This window comes from Triturus cristatus, chromosome 8, assembly GCF_964204655.1.
Source record: "Triturus cristatus chromosome 8, aTriCri1.1, whole genome shotgun sequence".
Classification (NCBI taxonomy): domain Eukaryota; kingdom Metazoa; phylum Chordata; class Amphibia; order Caudata; family Salamandridae; genus Triturus; species Triturus cristatus.
The window spans coordinates 816,380,160-816,397,452 of record NC_140591.1 but is presented as its reverse complement, the minus strand read 5'-3'; the positions used below and the strand labels follow the sequence as shown (position 1 = coordinate 816,397,452).

The 17,293-nt window shown below is 41.4% G+C and overlaps 1 protein-coding gene across 1 annotated transcript in view; it reads left to right on the top strand.

Moving 5' to 3' along the window:
* The first annotated feature begins 13,605 nt into the window (after window positions 1-13,605).
* The window catches only part of NALCN (sodium leak channel, non-selective), a 2,843,734-nt gene continuing 2,840,046 nt past the window's right edge, over window positions 13,606-17,293 (top strand). Inside the window, exon 1 of the mRNA XM_085622267.1 lies at window positions 13,606-13,786. The gene's annotated coding sequence lies outside the window, so the exon portion shown is untranslated. The remainder of the gene's footprint in view (window positions 13,787-17,293) is intronic.

Sequence of the window (17,293 nt, the reverse complement as noted above, 5' to 3'; positions counted from 1 at the left end):
CCACAGTGGTAAAGGAAGGATAAGGAGACTGGTAGTGTTGAGGGGTGTGATATGCTTTGTTTCCTTCGCAGACTCCTATTTGTGACTTAGTGGAGGAGGGTGGAGTTCAAAAGCAGGGCCGGATTGGCTGTTTCCTGGAGCCCCTGTGCATGGGGCTGCATGCAGTGGGGCTCATATTGTGCCCCTCATCTGTATGTACTCAATCTTGCACGGATTTTGTTGCAATTTCTCTGGTGGGCTGGAACCTTTTGGGAACAATTTTTAAAGTCTACCGGACATCTCTGGTGCTTGTCACTTTATTGCAGCAGGCACAGTGGGAGGCATAGAGGGTAAGAGAGAAAGAAAACAGATGATGGAAAGAGAGAGCTGGGAAGAAGTGTCGGACTAGTATGATTTAATTTTTTTTAGTCAGGACTGCTTTTGGTACCCAGTCTGCCCCACATCAGAAGTTGGCTTGAATGCATGGAAAGATGCTGAAGATTTTAATTTAGTGCTTGATATAGCATTGAGTGAGGGTGCTTGAGTTGCTAAGTAACTAGGCTGCTTTGTAGAGGTGGTAACTTGTAATTCTGTGGTAGTTAATAACACTGGAGTCTGAGTAGTTAGAGCTGGTACAGAGATGCCTGTACTACAGTGAGGGACTGAAGGAGAAGGTGCTGATATAGAAGGGTTGGGAGCACTGAAACATGATGGGGTGGTGCTAATCAGCGACTGCAAGGTGGCTATTACGGTATTATGTTAATTAATGATTCTGATCAGACTGGTTTTTTAAAGCACCTCTTTGTGAATAGTCACCTACATTTTTGGGTGAATATGATTGTTGGTTATTTTTAAATGTGCACACTGGAGCCTTTATGTCTAGTCCCCAGTGCTCTGACCTCTAAAACATGGTAAAATGAGCTAATTCTCAATTGATGTATTGAACTTTACATTAAGACTATAGTATATGGTGCTGGAAAATACACCAATAAAACGGAAATTTAAACATCACCTATAGAGCACAGTACTTATTGGGCCATCCATAAGAGTGATAAAGAAAATGTTGCTTCTGGCTTACTCGTGTAGCTAGACTCCTATAGTTTTAAAATCTGCAGTTGAACCTGTCAAAATAACAAGAACGAACTACTTTTACATAATAAAGAAGTCATTCCTAAATAGGCCTTGTAACCCACAAGGCCTGGACTTTAAAAGTGGCACGTGTAAGAATTTAATGTTGGTATATACCTACAGTGACTAGGCACTAAAAGCTATTTTCACTGTAAAGGGTTGCAGCTGTACTGTGAGAAAGACTACAGTTCAGAATAAAATCATAACTTCTATCTCAGGTTTGGGATGTTACAGCAATAATTCAAACAGAATTGTTTATGTTTATTAAAAACCCAGTTCAGTGGTGACATTGGATGTTTAGTAAACATTTAGGAAAATGGATTTTGAAAATGTTAGACATTGTCTGCCTGATCCTCCAGTAAGTTAATTAGCATTAGTGCCAATGTTGCCACTTAACAAGTGTGCAAGCATCTTTCAGAGGAGAAATAATGGCTTGACCTTTTTACCTGAAGATTTGAATGTTGGGCATGTGACACATTATCAACTCGGGAAGCACACCAGGGGAGAGATCACGAACTTCATTAACTTGTAAGGAACGAGGGTGTGGCTGGTCCATTCACTGTTAAATGTAAAGGAAGACCTGGGGAGTGGAAGCATTTGTTCCCAATGCTCTCCATTTCTCGTTTGGCACCAACCCAGCAGGAAGGGACCTGGTCCTAAAACCAATTTGGTGTATTTGAGGATGGGGCTGTTCACTTCCTTATAACACACCCCTGGCTGGCAAAAAAGAGCTCTTCAGGGGCAGAAAGATTTTGCCATGTTGATTAGGCTTAGATTAGTGCACTGTGAGATAGTTTGCAGTAAGGCAAACAGGATGTGCTGTAAAAGTGGGAAGGGTTCTCCCTGGGATTTGATTCTCATTGGTTCGGGATTGCTCAGGAGTCACCTCCAACCAATGGCTACTGAATTCTACAAAAGTGACACATCAACCACAGCTCATGAGAACCCTTTTCTGGCCCTGCGGAACAAATGAGACCTGAAGAGCTGGACTTGCTCCCATTTATAGCCAGGATGAAGAAGTTGATTACAAGGGTCAGTTGGCTGACGTCCTGTGTGACTTTAAGGTCATAAGCTGCAAAGGCCTTTTTCATGAAGTGACCCCAGCTGACCAGTAGGAATTGGATCAGAACTGGACCTTGCTCATGGCCTCTGCGGGAGAGAGTCCTGGCCCCTATGTGCTCTTCCTGAGATTCTGTGAAGCTTATAGGTGGCCAAGAGGAGCTGCTCCAGATACTCTAAAGTGTTGGGATTTAGAAAATGTTTAGACTTCCAAGACCTTTGGAGCATCAGCAGGACCTTGAAGCAAAGATGTCTGAATTTGAAGGGACTTCATTGGATACAACTTCAGGCTTGCCTCGCTGGAGGATTTTGAGCTCCATAAAAAAGAAAACGTCCAAAAGTAGAAAGCTTAGCTCGGCGAAGATGCTAAAAGTATCCACCCAACGCATGGACTTTGGTGGCTACAAAATTTGAATTTCTCTTACCCAGAGCATTCCCTGACAAAATCAACTGTTTCAACCGGACCTCATCGGGCAACTATCCAACTTTGAAAAGACTTTGGGCCTCATTACGATTTCGGCCGGAAACTAAACCTCCCGACTCATTGTTGGAATCTGTTCCGACAGACTCACAATCGGAGGTTCCGACCGACCAATTATGATGCTTTTGAACACCATTCGGAAATTCTCCCATTTACTTCAATGGGAGCCTGTGTTTCGACTGATCACACAGGCTCACACTGAAAAAAAGAGGTGGTTTCGGAAAACCTTGCACCCTATGACGGGCACCCAATGGTGCCTGTAACTCTGTCCACGGCCCCAAACCAGAGGCCTCAGGATGAAGACAGTTTCCGACAGCCTTTTAGTGTTGGACGGTCCGAGTCAGAAAGGCTGTCCGAATCTGACATCATAGTACGTCGGTTGGAAACGCAGTCCGTAGAGCTGTACGATTCAGCTTCAACCAACTCGGAGTTCCTAAATGCCCGTCGGAACAGATTCGGAATGACCGAACGGTTACCTTTCCATCATAATCGGTCAGTCGGAAATGTTTCTGACCGACCAATTACGATGGGTTCGGACATGGCTTAGGAAAATCCGACTTTCAGACCACCATCGTAATCAGGTCCTTGATTAGATACAGCCTGCAACCATGTCCTGCTGGAAGATACTGACTTCCATTTCACAGACAGAGGCTGACTACGAGGGACCCCCACACTTGCGGTGGCGTGGCTGGCACCAGTGCACTGGTGGTCCGACAGCCACATTAGGAGTGCGGCGGTCACACGGCCACAGGACCACAGCCGATCCACGTTCCCTCAGCAGTGTTTCGGCAGTCTGGGTCAGAAATATGCTGGCAGTGCAGCTGCAGCACCGCCAAGCATATTACAACTTTTCAGACCTCCACACTTTTCATGGTGGTGAGCCCACCATGAAAGGTGTGGTGGCAAGGAAAGTAAGGGGGTTTCCTGGAGCCCCTGTGCATGGGGCTGCATGCAGGGGGGCTCATATTCTGCCCCTCATCTGTATGTACTCAATCTTGCATGGCATGGCATGGCCTGCAGAGTCCATGCTATCCAGGAACTGGCTTCGTTGCTCCCTCGGCGCTGCAGTTCTAAAGCTCACATGAGCCATAGAACTGCACCATCAGAGTACTGCCAAAGCAACGCCCACATGACCTCGAGGAAACTTGTAATCGGGCAGGCAGTGTGCGGATGGCTATGGCAGTGTGGAAGCGGGTGCTGGTATGGCGGGCAGCTCCCACACTGTCAAAGTCATAATGAGGCTTTAAGCCAGAAGGTAGAACCTTAAAATGGGACGAGACGTGCTTGGTGTACCCAATACACGCTCCATTGCGCTCGGCCTGAATTTACCGCTAAAACCCGGTCAGCCTTAAGACAGCGACAACTGCCTTCTTTTTTCTTGGTGCTTTTTGCTTTAATTTTTTTTAAATTCATATTTCCGACTGCCTTTATTGGATTTTTGTCGTTTTGATGTCATTTTGGCAATTACATTTTTGATATTTTTAGAAATGGATGGGGGAATTTTTATTATTTTGGGACCTTTTAACCGTTCTGTTACTGCTAAATACTGAATACATTTTCCTAAATTAAATCTGTCTGCTCTGTGCTATTGCTACATTGGGTGGCACCTTCGTTTAAATTACTGAGACTGTGTTTTACCTTAATATGTTTGTGGCCTTCTTCCTTGTTGTGGTCTTCCATCCACTCCAATGTATTCATTACCCATCTCTCCGATCCTGTCAACTACAGAACTGCTTCAGGGAGGCATGCTCAATACAAGTACAGGGGCATAATTAAAGCCAGGCCGGGTTCTAGCGGGGTGGCCAGGCCCACCCAAACATGAGCCCTGGTCCTCGCAGTGACGGCCAATAGAAAATGGCCAATTTCATTTAAAACGTTCCTACAAACGTTGTTTTTCTTCCTGTTCTAGGAGTTGAGTGATTGGGCCTGGGATCTTTCTCACTGGCACCCCCAATCATGCATCTCCTTTTACAAACATGGGCTGTGTCCCCGCCCGCGAAGCAGGTTCAATAGTGGCATGGCGAAGGGGACAAATCCTTTCTTTGGAACCGGGTTACCTTTGCGTACTGTCCTGCTGCGTGGATATTTCCTTTTTTATTCAGCGCTGGAGAAAAGAAGTTTGTTTATCCTGATTCACCTTTCCTGAGCACTGCAGCTGCTTATCAGATAAGGCTGTGACGCAGACTTCAACGAACCAAGCAGGTAAGAGAATGCGTGGCTATTTGTTCCTATATTTAAAATCTGCGAAGGCCTAGCAAGACACATACTTCGAGTATGCTTCTTTTAAATCATTTTTATCATTATCATCGCTGGCTCTGCCACAGATGCAAAACAACAATAAAAATGTCCAGATAACTCTGGTGATTAATGATCCTGCTGGAGAGCAATCGTTTGTATGTTGGTAGTTTTGAAATGCAGATAAACTGTATTCAATGTGGATAGCTCAGTGGGTTACTGCCTTCGTCACAGAGATCCTTTTGTTAATTGCAATTCAGAATTTACAATCTTAACATAGGATAGTGACCTATGAACTGCCATCAAAGAGCTGCATACAAACCTGAATAGTATAGTTAGGAACTTAGCTTATATTTGTCTTTTTGTGTTGCGATATATAAAGTTAGAACTTTCCCAGTCTTACATTATTCTCTTGCTATAAATTGTGTGTTTGGGAAGATATACATTTTTATCAATAAACCCAACCCCAACCATTAGGGTATGCTATAAATCCTGAGTTTGTGCTACTCCAGACCAAACCAAACCCTCTTAAAATATACTGCCCACCAGTATGGATGACATGTGATTCCTACCCCCTGTAATCCTCATTACCTTATGCGACATTCCCTATAGACTCATTTACATACTTGTATGATTCATTGTCTCTGTATAATGTGCGCATGATGTAAGCACTGTGACACCCTACTGTAGCGCTGTACAACAAATAAAATGCATATGAGAAAGATTTTTGCACTAGCACTAAAGCCGGCACTGTCGTGGCCTTTCTATTTTTGTTTATTTAATTAGCAGTCAGTCATTAGAGCAACTGTGTATCATATTTTAAAGAGTGTGCTAAATATATTTTCTGCTATATACAATGTTTTAAGTTTGAAGGCGACTTTACTAATGTTTTTGACCGGGAATAATGAAAGTGGAGCCGGATGGTGACTGATATAGGACTGGGGCCCAAGGCCAGCTGTGTGATAAGGTGCACAGGAGAGGGATGGTAGAAAAGTGGATAGTCAGGCCTGGAAATAGTGCGCTGCAGAGTCCTGTGTCAGGTGGAGGTAGTAATGAAGAGGGATTCTCTCTTAAGGCTAGCTACGAGGGAAGCCGAGTGGCGTTACATGCCTTATACTCGAAACCTCCTCTTCCCATCAAAGGGATATTACATGTAAAAAAAACACTTTTTGAGAGTGTTAACATTTAGAAAGAGATTTGGAAAAGAATTTGTTTTACTGGGCCATGTAAGACTAAGGAAAGATTTCAAAAAGGGTCCTAAAGTAGGCCTGGCTAGAGTTGCGGGTGAGACAACAAATTAACAGAAAGAGCCGAGACAGTTGAGCCAAATGTTTGGCTTCGTTCAAAGACCCTGGCAACAAGCAGAGTCCTAAAAAAGTTTGCATTGTAAATTGTACAACATACAGCAATTAAATCTCTTCAACATTAAAAAAGTGCTTTTCTTTAAAGTTGATGAGATACTACGCAGGGGGACCAGCACTTCTCTGGAGAAATAGGTACTCTGAATACAGAGTACCAGCACTTCTGAGGAGCATATAGTCACTCTGAATGGAGACTACTGACACTTTTCAGGAGCAAATAGTTACTCTGAGTAGAGTACTGGCACTTCTCAGAGGCAAATAGATACTCCGAATAGAGAGTACCGGTACTTCTCTGGAACAAATAGGTACTCCGAATACAGAGCTCCTGCACTTCTGTATTTCCATTTAAAGCACTGAGTAAACATGATTCTTGACACCAGTGGTGTTTCTGTATTACATTTTTCCAGTTTCTCCAATGTATCACCACCCCTACCTGCTGCAACAATGACATGTCCCACTTGGCCAATAAAAACACACCTGCAGTACTTTGAATGAACTTCAGTTGTGACCTTAAGGCCCACATCTATTCCGGCATTAAACTCTCACTTTCAATGCCCCTCAGTCATGCATTGAAACACAATTATTAAAAGTGACCTTTTTTAAGATCAACTGAAACATTCATGCCCCCCCCACTCTCAAAGCTTTCAGTGAACTAAAAAGCAAGTCTGTTGTCATGTGTGTCCTACTTGTGGCTTATATTCTTAATGCAGATAAAGCACTATTATAGTAGACTAAATCAAATTAAAAGGTTTTTTTTACAGTGCATTTCTAGAACACATGTATTCGAAAGTGCCCTCTTATCAGGGAAATTAAGATTTGGCTAGGATCACACCATATGGTAAAGCTTGGAGGCCAAGATTGACCCCAGGTTTTCCAGTTCACATTGTGACATCCAGCCGCTAGATGGGTATCTCATTCTTCTTTTTTGCATTACGGATTAATGCTTTATCTTTCTTACTTGGCATATGACGTTACAGCCTGGGCAGCAGGCAGAAGCTAAATGAAATCTAGCCTTGTTTCGGGGAGCGAGGGTTCAAGAGGACCTTGAGCTGAACCAGGCATCTAGCTCAAGCCTTGAGTGGCGTTCCACCTCTATCCAGCTCTACTAGAAGGTGGCGCTGGGCCTTCGGAAGCAGACCTCTACTGTCCCCAGACCCTCCGAGTGCCCCACACCCCTTCGTGGGGAAATATCCAAAGAGGCAAATCACCGGTCAACCGCTTTTACCACATACAGGAGTAGTTTCTTCTTTTCATGTCCTTCATTTCACTCTTCCTACCTGCTCTCCCTCTTTCTTCTCTCACATGTCCAATAGCATAGCCAGTGTATTGTGAGCCTTAGTGCATGAAGGAAATGAGCCCTCTGGCTACTACCTGAATTATAAAATACAACAATAAACAGGGTTCAGTGAGCCCCTAGTGGCACTGTACCTGCTGCACCAATGGAAGCTACGCCCCTGCACGCTTTTCTCCCACTCTCTGATTTCACCTTTGGGGCCTTCTTTACTGGATTGATTTCAAATCACAGACCGCCGGTTTGCATTTCCCTTACTTTGTGTTTTTCAGAAAATTTGTCTACAGAGCTGCAGACAGAACAGGCTTGTAATGATGTGTCAACAACACCCCTACTTAATCTGAAAAAAAGCAGTGTTGGGGTGGATCATGAAGTCACTGCCTAGAGGCGTTGTATTATTGAATGACATTGTGCTTTGTACAAATTTGTTAAAGTTACATTTGCAACCTGTAACTGGTGCAAGGATTAAGATGCCCCTCTGTCGCACCTGGGTGGATGCATCGTGAGTATGTGTGTGTGTGTGTAGATATATATATATATATATATATATATACACTGGCTGGCCTTGGACCTTCTCATGTATTGGCATGCTCATCTGTTGCTGCTCGAAGGGCCCAAAACCATATATCTATCTGTCAATATGCTCATGTCCATGCATTACTTTTCCTTTACAGATCTATTCTGGCTGCCTGTAATGGGTGCATTCCTTTGGATCGCTTGTCATCACTGCTGGTTGTACTCAATATTATTGGCCATGGATAGCTGTATACTGTCTGTCAATCTGTGGGGGTTATATAGTGCTATACCATGACTGCTGTTTTCAAACATGTGGTGATCGCTCATCTGTTGTAGCTAGGTGGATTCTAAGGTAACCTGCTCAATCACTCACAACAACAAATGTAGGTAATTTGCACGTATTCCGCCTCATTCTCCTTTCCTTGCTATCAAACATCTACTTGCAATGGCCTAATAAAACATAGGACCATCACTCTGATCACTCATGCACAATCCTAAAACACTCCCCAAGTCGGCCACACTGCGATGCGCCACTCTTATAACTAGTCCTCAAACATGATAATTTTGGAAACCATGAGGAGATAAAATGCAGGATTTTGTGTTGTTCCCGGAAAGCACTACAGACAAATGGATTCTTTATTAGGGAAAAAAAATACAAGAGATGGTAATGAACAAACATACCTCAGACAGTTTCAGTCCCCATGAACCATAAAGAGATGTTGTACGCAGCTCAACAGCAAATGTGGAATGCCTTGGATTGAAGGAGAGAGTTAAAAAGGGCCCCATATATCACATATTCAATGTATTGCCTATGCAGCACAGCACCCTAATTTGGTGGATTTATAATTCAATATTCTTATTTTAAGACAATATGCGACTCATGGCAAGCTTGCCATGAAAGAGCATGGTCTGTTCTCATATCCAGATAATTTCATGATAACAAAGCTGTCCATGGCTGCAATTGTATACTGCTTATTGAGGAATGTTGTAGTTTCCAATCAACACGTCAGGATTTTTTATTTTTTTAACTTTTAAATCATTGTACAGGCACCATTATGAATTTTCAGTAACCTTTTTTTGTTTTTAAAGTGCTTGATCTGTGGTATTTTGGCCTGATACTTCAGGAACATTTTTAACTAATCAATGGTTTACTTTTCTTAATTTTAAATATTATTTTTCAGTTGCTTCTAAGCCTAGCTCGGAATTTATAGACAGATTTGTCATTTGGAGAGGTTCTTTAGACGCCAGCCGCAATCCCTTGTGTCAGAATCCAAGTCCTATGCCTGCACCCCCTGGGGAAGTTGAAAAAGAAAGAAACATTTATGCTCACCTACATCATGGTATTGCTGCGAATAAAGACCTTGTTGAAATTGAAAAGCAGCAAGCTCACCTCAGCAGCAATGCTACTGATATGAATAGGGATAAACCATCCCAACCATTTCTTAAATCCTATCCACAAAGTAGATTTGGTGACCATGAGAGGGCATTCAGCTCGGACTGGTACAAAACTCAGCCATGGCTGGAGTAATCGGTTAGTCTAGATGCTTGCTTTTGTTTCCCATATTGCGTGATTACTAATGGGAAAATGATAAGAACACAGTTTTAACTGCAACTGGTTTCCATAACTGGAAAAGTGCACTAGCAACTGGCACAGCTTTTGCTAAACATGTAGTGGGTCAAACACACACATATGCTGTACTAGCTATAGCAGAGGCACCTAACAGAGGGGAAAAAGGAGATACAATTGCCTTATTAGATACAAAAGGTAATAGAAAATGATCAATATTACTTAAAAAGCATTGGAGAAGTTATTACATTTCTTGTTGTTAATGAGCTTCTACTGCATGGCGACACATAATATGTTTTTGATTCAACTAGAGGTTTATTTTTTAAGCTTTTCTAATACACTCTGGAAAAAAGATGAAAAGCTATCCAGAATTATACACTATTCCCCTTAAAGCAAAATAAACAAAAATAAACATCTAAATGTATCCAAAATTAAGTAATAGATACTTTAACTGGCATGGTTATCTCACAAGTTAAAAAGCAGTACAAAAATTGCGATTCAAAAAGTTTTTGTATTAAAAGCGATTGCACCTGTAATAAATGTAACATTGAAAATCTGTCCCTCATGGTGCATTTTGTGAGCAAAGCAAACACAAGGGGATGATGGACGGAGCACTAAAACTTTTCAGACATTCAGCCTCAGTCACAGATATGGGTTGAATCCATAATCGATCTTTAGCTCACTTTGCTACCCCAGTTCAGACCCAGCCATATGCAAATCAGCTTTGACCCTGTTCCTCATGGGAACAATCCAGACCGAACTGCTCCTTGTGTTGTTTTGTGAGCAAAGCCAAGCCTGAGGAGCATTTAATTGGTCTTTTACAGATGGAACAATTAGATTCTGAATATATAGCTGATCGTATTTTAAGCCACCTGGTTGCCTGTGATTTCAAACCACAAGACATTTTAAGTCATTGCTATGAAAAAGCATCCGTGATGAGTGGGTGCAATGGCAGTGTTCAGGCTGTGATACAGAGAAGATTAAATAAATGTATTCTTTACATACACTGTTACACTCATCAGCTTCATCTTGTCATCATACATGCCATTTATAGTGCACGAAGGGCAAAGCGATTCTTTGATGTTTGTAATAAGCTGTACAATTTCTATCATCATCATCATTATGCGAGTCAATGATAAAATGGACCAACTCTCAAACATCTTCTTGAGATTCGATGGACTAGCCATTACGAGGTTACCAAATGTGCGGTTGAAAACACAGACAATTTCTGATTATATATCAAACATATATCATGATGACAATGCTACATCTGAGTTGAAGGCAGAAGCTTGTGGTTTATTAGATCGTATTCAAAGGGAAAATGTTCATGTGATTAGGACATTTTTACAAAATCTACTTTTAGCTTTAAAAACCTACTAATGCAAGGTTTTAGACCCAAAACAAATGTCTTTGCAGCAGAAGTTGTATAGTCCAGACTTATTGCCTTGGAAGCAAAGCATGCAGATCCAATGTTTTCTACCAAGTAATGCTCTTCTGATGATGTGTTAGATGAAACCACGCCTGTTAATCATGCCAAAAAGGAGGAGGACTCAACTGCAGATTAGCTGATTCAGTGGTACTTTCAACAGTTGGACAACCTGCAGATGAATCTTCCTTTTCTCAGCAGCAAGTTTCTCAGGCAGCCCATCTTGAACATTCTGGACAGACCAATAGTAGAAATGTCGACCAGATTCTCCAAGAAGAACATTGAAATTATTGATGCCATTTCTATCTTGGTTCCTCATCACCTCATTTTCTTGATGTGAAAAAGTGTGCACCCCTTCTAGGCCTAAAAAATGTAATCAAAGCTACTCTTGAAAAGGAATTACAGTTGCAAACCATTGTTACAACAAAAACAAAAAAATCACAGATGTTGCCACCATTAGTGAATTGGTACATGATTATGCTGAAGCTTTCCCAGCACTTAATATAATGTATGTATCAGCGCTGGTTATAGGGGTTTCAACCGCAGCCTGTGAAAGTTCCTGTTCAGCCTATCCCATCTCCTTACACCTTTAAAATGCACAACGAATCATGATCGGAAACAGAATTTGACTACTTTAGAACATGAGAAGGAGCTCATGCCAAAACTATGTATGGATGAGGTTGTACAGGAGTTTTCGAAGAACAACAGATTTTCACCTCTAGGACTGCAACTGCTAGTTTTGCAATTGTCAGGTGCAAGAATAGATAACTGTTTTTCAAGAATTTGTTTCTACGAAAGTACATCACAAAAGAATGTTAACAAAATAAAATGTATATGGTTCACTTCGTCCAGAGAAATACGTTTTGGACAAATTGCAAAAAGTAAATAGCCAGCCTTTCTATTGCAATGACGTCATGGCTTTCGTGCAGGAATTGGGACCTCCTTAATCTTGAGCTATTATAATATGCTTGGCATTCAAGTACTTGTGTTGAAGCCTGTCCCACTGGAATTTGAGGGTTTGCACTTATGTCCAGGCATTGCTCTTACTTTCAAATAATTCTCCACATACTTTGTATACACATAGAATGGATGTGCTGTATCGTGATGACTGTCTGCAAGTAGATTTGACGTAATCTAGAGCTTGTAGGCTACCTCCAGAAGCGGCAAATTGGGCCTGCAGTGGCACACCCAAATGCACCCTTGGCCCACCCAAATAAAAATTCCCGGAGCTGGGCCTGATAAACACACAGGCTGTTCTCATTCCTTACCCATGGTACCAATTCCCTAAAACATATCGTAAACCAGCCTTTAACACAGTTCTCAGAAATGTTTGGGTCTCTAGCATAGTTTCTTTTCAGTCAATTTCCAGTGTCGTACCACCTACCATTAAACGCATGTTGGGAATTACTTTATACAATTACAGTTTTTAGTTTTCAAAATTCTCTTAGAAAAGGCAGTTGTTGTCCCCTGCCTCGTTCCTCTTCTGCATCCTCCAAGAAGGTGTGGGAAACAAGGAGCTAAGCATGGTTTAAACACAAGCACAATGCTTTCTTAGCTGGAGGCTTAAGGGGAGAGGATGTGGTCTGACAGCTAGCTTGCCGACTTTGGTGCTGGAAACCAAGGTATGAGTCTCGGGGTCGCGTCCACATCCTGTGATTCTGGGCAAATCACTTAGGGGCATATTATCAAGACAGGCGATTAAATTATCGCCGCTTTAGCGGCAGAAAACTGCTGCTATAACAGCGATAATGGGCTTGATAATATGCTCTATGGAATTCCAATTGAAGCTCAGGTTAGATGTCCTTCACAACTAACAGGGGCTTCAATCGGAATTCATAGAGCATATTATCAAGCCCATTATCGCCGTTTTAGCGTAGTTTTCTGCCGCTAAAGCGGCGATAATTTTATCGCCTGTCTAGATAATATGCTCCTAAATCTCTCTGTGCCTGAATGAGTCCTCGTGTAACGTAACCGGTGCTCATGTAAAGCGCCGCAATACCTTCGGGTCGAGTTCCCGCTATATAAAAAAAAAAACTAAATTGTAGCCTAGGTTTGCTCCATCAACTCAATAACGTCTAATAAGATAAATACGCTAACGCTTGGGACTGGCCTCTCTTGTCCCCAATGACAGAAATGGTGGTACTCAATGCACCAAACACTGACCGGCACCGCACACGGGGTGCTACCAGCCCTGGCGTGACCTCTGCCTCACCGCCAGACAACGAGGAGTTCAGCCGACACTGAACCGCAGGGCACAGCCACTTCCAATGGGGTGTACCGCTCTCGTTCCAATTTGCAAGCCCCTCTTTAGCGTGTTACGGAATGAATCCAACTGGCCTGAAAATTCCCCCTCCTTCACAGGCGACCACACAAACCACCGTACATAATCTCTTACACGACCGGCCAACACGGCCGGCTCAATGCGGCTGGCCCACGTTCTCCGACTTTGACTCTTCCGCTGTCGGTGCAGCACAAGCAGTCTCTTCCGGTGCAGGAAGGTTTCTTCAGGATTGGATGAGCCGGCTTTTTCTGGGCGGATCACATTTTCGAACCAATCGCATGGCTTACTAGAAAGTGCAGTCACAAAGACCCTCAAAACACCGCCTCGAGCCTGTCAATCAGTTTAAAAAACACAGCTTTCATTCTGATAATTTGCCTTTATTTTAGAATACTAAAGTTATTTCGAGATGGATGAAAAGTTGAGACAGTCAGACGTTTGAGATCTTCTGTCGGAAGACGGGAGGTAAGGCTGACGTTGTTGTCCCCGCTCTCTATTGCGTACCATTTGATATTTCTTTTTTTCACTATTCCATTATCTATTGAACAATATTTTGTATATTCTTAGCAGCATACATGCTGTTTCACTCAACTCCATGTTGCATTGCTACCATTCCATTTTCGGTTGTCATTGCATATTAGGTTTTACATATTTCCACATTCAGCTGCACACCGCTGTATTCTATTGCTGACAATTCCATTGTGTACACTGTATTGCACTTAATCCCCATTGCTTTAAGCATATGTCATATATTATTACAAACTGTTCCGTATCCTGTTATGTCTTGTACCATATGCTATGTGACAAACATCACTCTTAATATTGCCCCATATTATTTAGTTCTGCAATGAACACTGGTCCATATACTAGTGTGAACAATGTCAAATATGAATCCACATAATTCTGTACGTTGTTTCCCATGTTTTAGTATTGTGTTGTACACCATTCTATGGACTATTTATCATTATTCTATATCCGCTTACACAAAAAGGCATTATTCTATTGAACACCTTTCAAAAAGTTCAAGTACATTCACAGTTGTCAGTCCAGGGGAAATAAACAGTGTTACACACTGGAGCATACTGGTTACCATAAAAGATCAAACCTTAACGTAGTATTTTACATACCCTGTCAAACAAAGTCAAAAACAGGGCATCTTCTTGATTACATATTTTTCTTCCTGTAAGACACAATAAATTAGAAACTTAAAGATGAAAAATCAGTGACTTAAATGATAATTAACAGAATCTTCTTGATCAAAGCATTTACGTGAATTTATAGGCTCGCCAAAGAGACTGCTTTTATATAAAAACTTTTGAAACCACTCAGTCCCAGAGGCAAAAACGTCAAAAGACATTTCTTAGAGTCAGTAGGAAAAATAACAAGCATAATCCTCTGAGATCTGTGGTGATGCCTTTAAAGCAGCAAATGGGTACTACATAGGTGTTTGGTACACGCTCTAAAGTAATGTTCAGAACTACATCATAAAGTTTGAAATTCATGCTTTCGAACTTTGTTGAGTTTTAGCCATGAAGGACTAGAACACATATTGACTGGGTGGCTGCAGCAACTCCTATACTTTCGAACCAGACACATAGAACAACAACATAAGGATGCAGGTGCACCACTAAGATGTGGGAATGGAAAAGTGAATGACAGACACATAGCCAATGTCATTAGGAGGGATGGATGAAAGAACAACCAGCCACAAGAAATAATTTGTGATTGGGCCGATGTGGCATAATCTGGTACAGGTTGGTTGCAAGAATGTGCCTTGAGAGCATGGATTTGGAAAAAGGTACTTTTGGGGACCTCTCCAACAAATACCGAGACGAAAACAAACGAATAGCATGTGTTGAAGTGGGAGGGGATGTGGTTGTAGCAGCATAATTCAGTTACATCCACTTTAATTTGTGGCTGCGATAAAAAAAAAACATTTTCAAAGTTTTCCTTTTTCGAACTTAAGACCTGCAGCCCTTCGTCCTCCTACTATATAAACAATGTATACATTTGTAATAGTTAATTAATTATTGGGGTTGGCTCAGAAAACCTTTAAGCAAAATACAACTCTTTTTTTTGTAAGGCAATAGTGCCTGAGTTGTACAACATTGGTCAGTTTACCTGTGATGAGTAGAGGTTTCTCTAAGTAGGTTCTAAATTCAGATTTAGGGCTGTGCCTTGGTTACATTTGTAATAAAGCAAGAGACTGCATTTTTTGAATAACATGTAAAAGGTGTGCAAGACGCTCTATAATCTATTGTCAGCCCTCTGAAAGCCTTACAAAACATGGTAAAATTGCTGGTCCTATAGTCACTGTGAAACTTAGCTTTACCGTGCACGCTATTAGATTAGTGTATCTGTCTCATAGTATAAGAGCAGCATCCGGTCAACTTGCAATTTTTTTCAAGTTCAAAAAGTGTGATGTTAAACTCTAAGAGCCATCCCTAGTAAGTTTTTCTATTGTCTTATTTATTTTTCATGCACTCTCAAGGCTCCTTTCAGATTATTTTCAAGCTATTTTGTATTTTCTCATTTAAAGAAATTCTTCATTCTTCATTGTCTTATGTTTGTGTTGTTTTACATTTGTTTTTTAAATTTTGCTTTAGGCTGCAGTAAAGTCACATGGTCTATTATCTCATGTGTTATGGTTCGCTGTGTTCAACATGTATTATGGATGGCATAATGGGTAGACTGGGGTGACACTCAACATCTTCCTATATATCCTTTTATATTTGGGGTTCTTGCTAGTGTGTAGTCTTTACCTCTTTTTGGGTACCAGAACTATGTACACACAAAGGGAAATCAATGGACTTTGTTGTAGGTTGTCCAATACATTTTATATTTTTATCAATGGGCAAGATTCTTCCGGAGAAAATTTCACAGAGTTTGTTCCCCGTTTTCCATGGTGAGTGTGATTGTGGCTGAAGTCTGGAGCAGCGGATGGCTGCCCCTTATGCTTAGTTGATACGAAACCTCTACTTGCCAACTGTGTTTGTTGAGGATTAAGCCCGGTCTGGAGTCTCAGTGGACTAATGCATCCACTCCAGGAGTCTGTGTGTGACCTAATGCTATGAACAATAAGAGCTGGGGTAGTAAAGTGTAAAGCTCGGTGCAAACGCCTCAATTACCAGTCCCTGCTGGTATGTTTACAATAAATTCCTAATAAGGGGAGGTTAACATCCAATACAGTTAGGGCAAATGTTGAACCGTTCAAATAACAGTCCACAAATTCATCATGGTTCACTGAATATTATGATCTTCTTTATTGGTAAATACTGGAATCTGAACAGAACAGTTGTCTGAAACATGATATGTTAAATGCTACAACTGGCACGTTTTACAGAAGACCGCTTTCTCAAGGCTTGAAATTATTAACTGCCGTTTGTCTCCTTTGTTATGACAACGTTTTTTATCATACAGTTTCTAAAACAACAATTTCAATGCTTTGCAGTTCGGTTCCTATACATGTGGTAAACACCATTTCCAATGAAAGGTAAGAAGGTGACCTACAGGTGCAATTTTGCAGCCTCACGGTGTGCAGGTATCTTATCCCATGTGAAGGAACCACATTGCAAAGCATTGAATTGGATGGTTTAGAAGTTGAATTATATTAGTATATAACTCACTTACACCAAAATGTTATGGCACTACCAGGACTAATACAGCAACCTTTTTCTCTTACCTACTAAACAAGTATGTTTTGAACAGTTTTCAAAAATGGAAATGTAATGAATCTACACGCAGAAATAAAGCTAGAGAATTCCATGTTTTAGCCATGGCTATAGAGAAAGACCCATCTCCACACGTTACAGTTCTAACTTTCAGTACAAAATGAGTAGTAAATCATAAAATATTCATCAATTTGACTTGTGTAAACTGAATTTTGACTAAGCTAAATCAGAAGTATCTTGATAGATTATTCTGTGCACAATATCCCTCAACTTAATAACTATTCTAATTCGGATACACAGT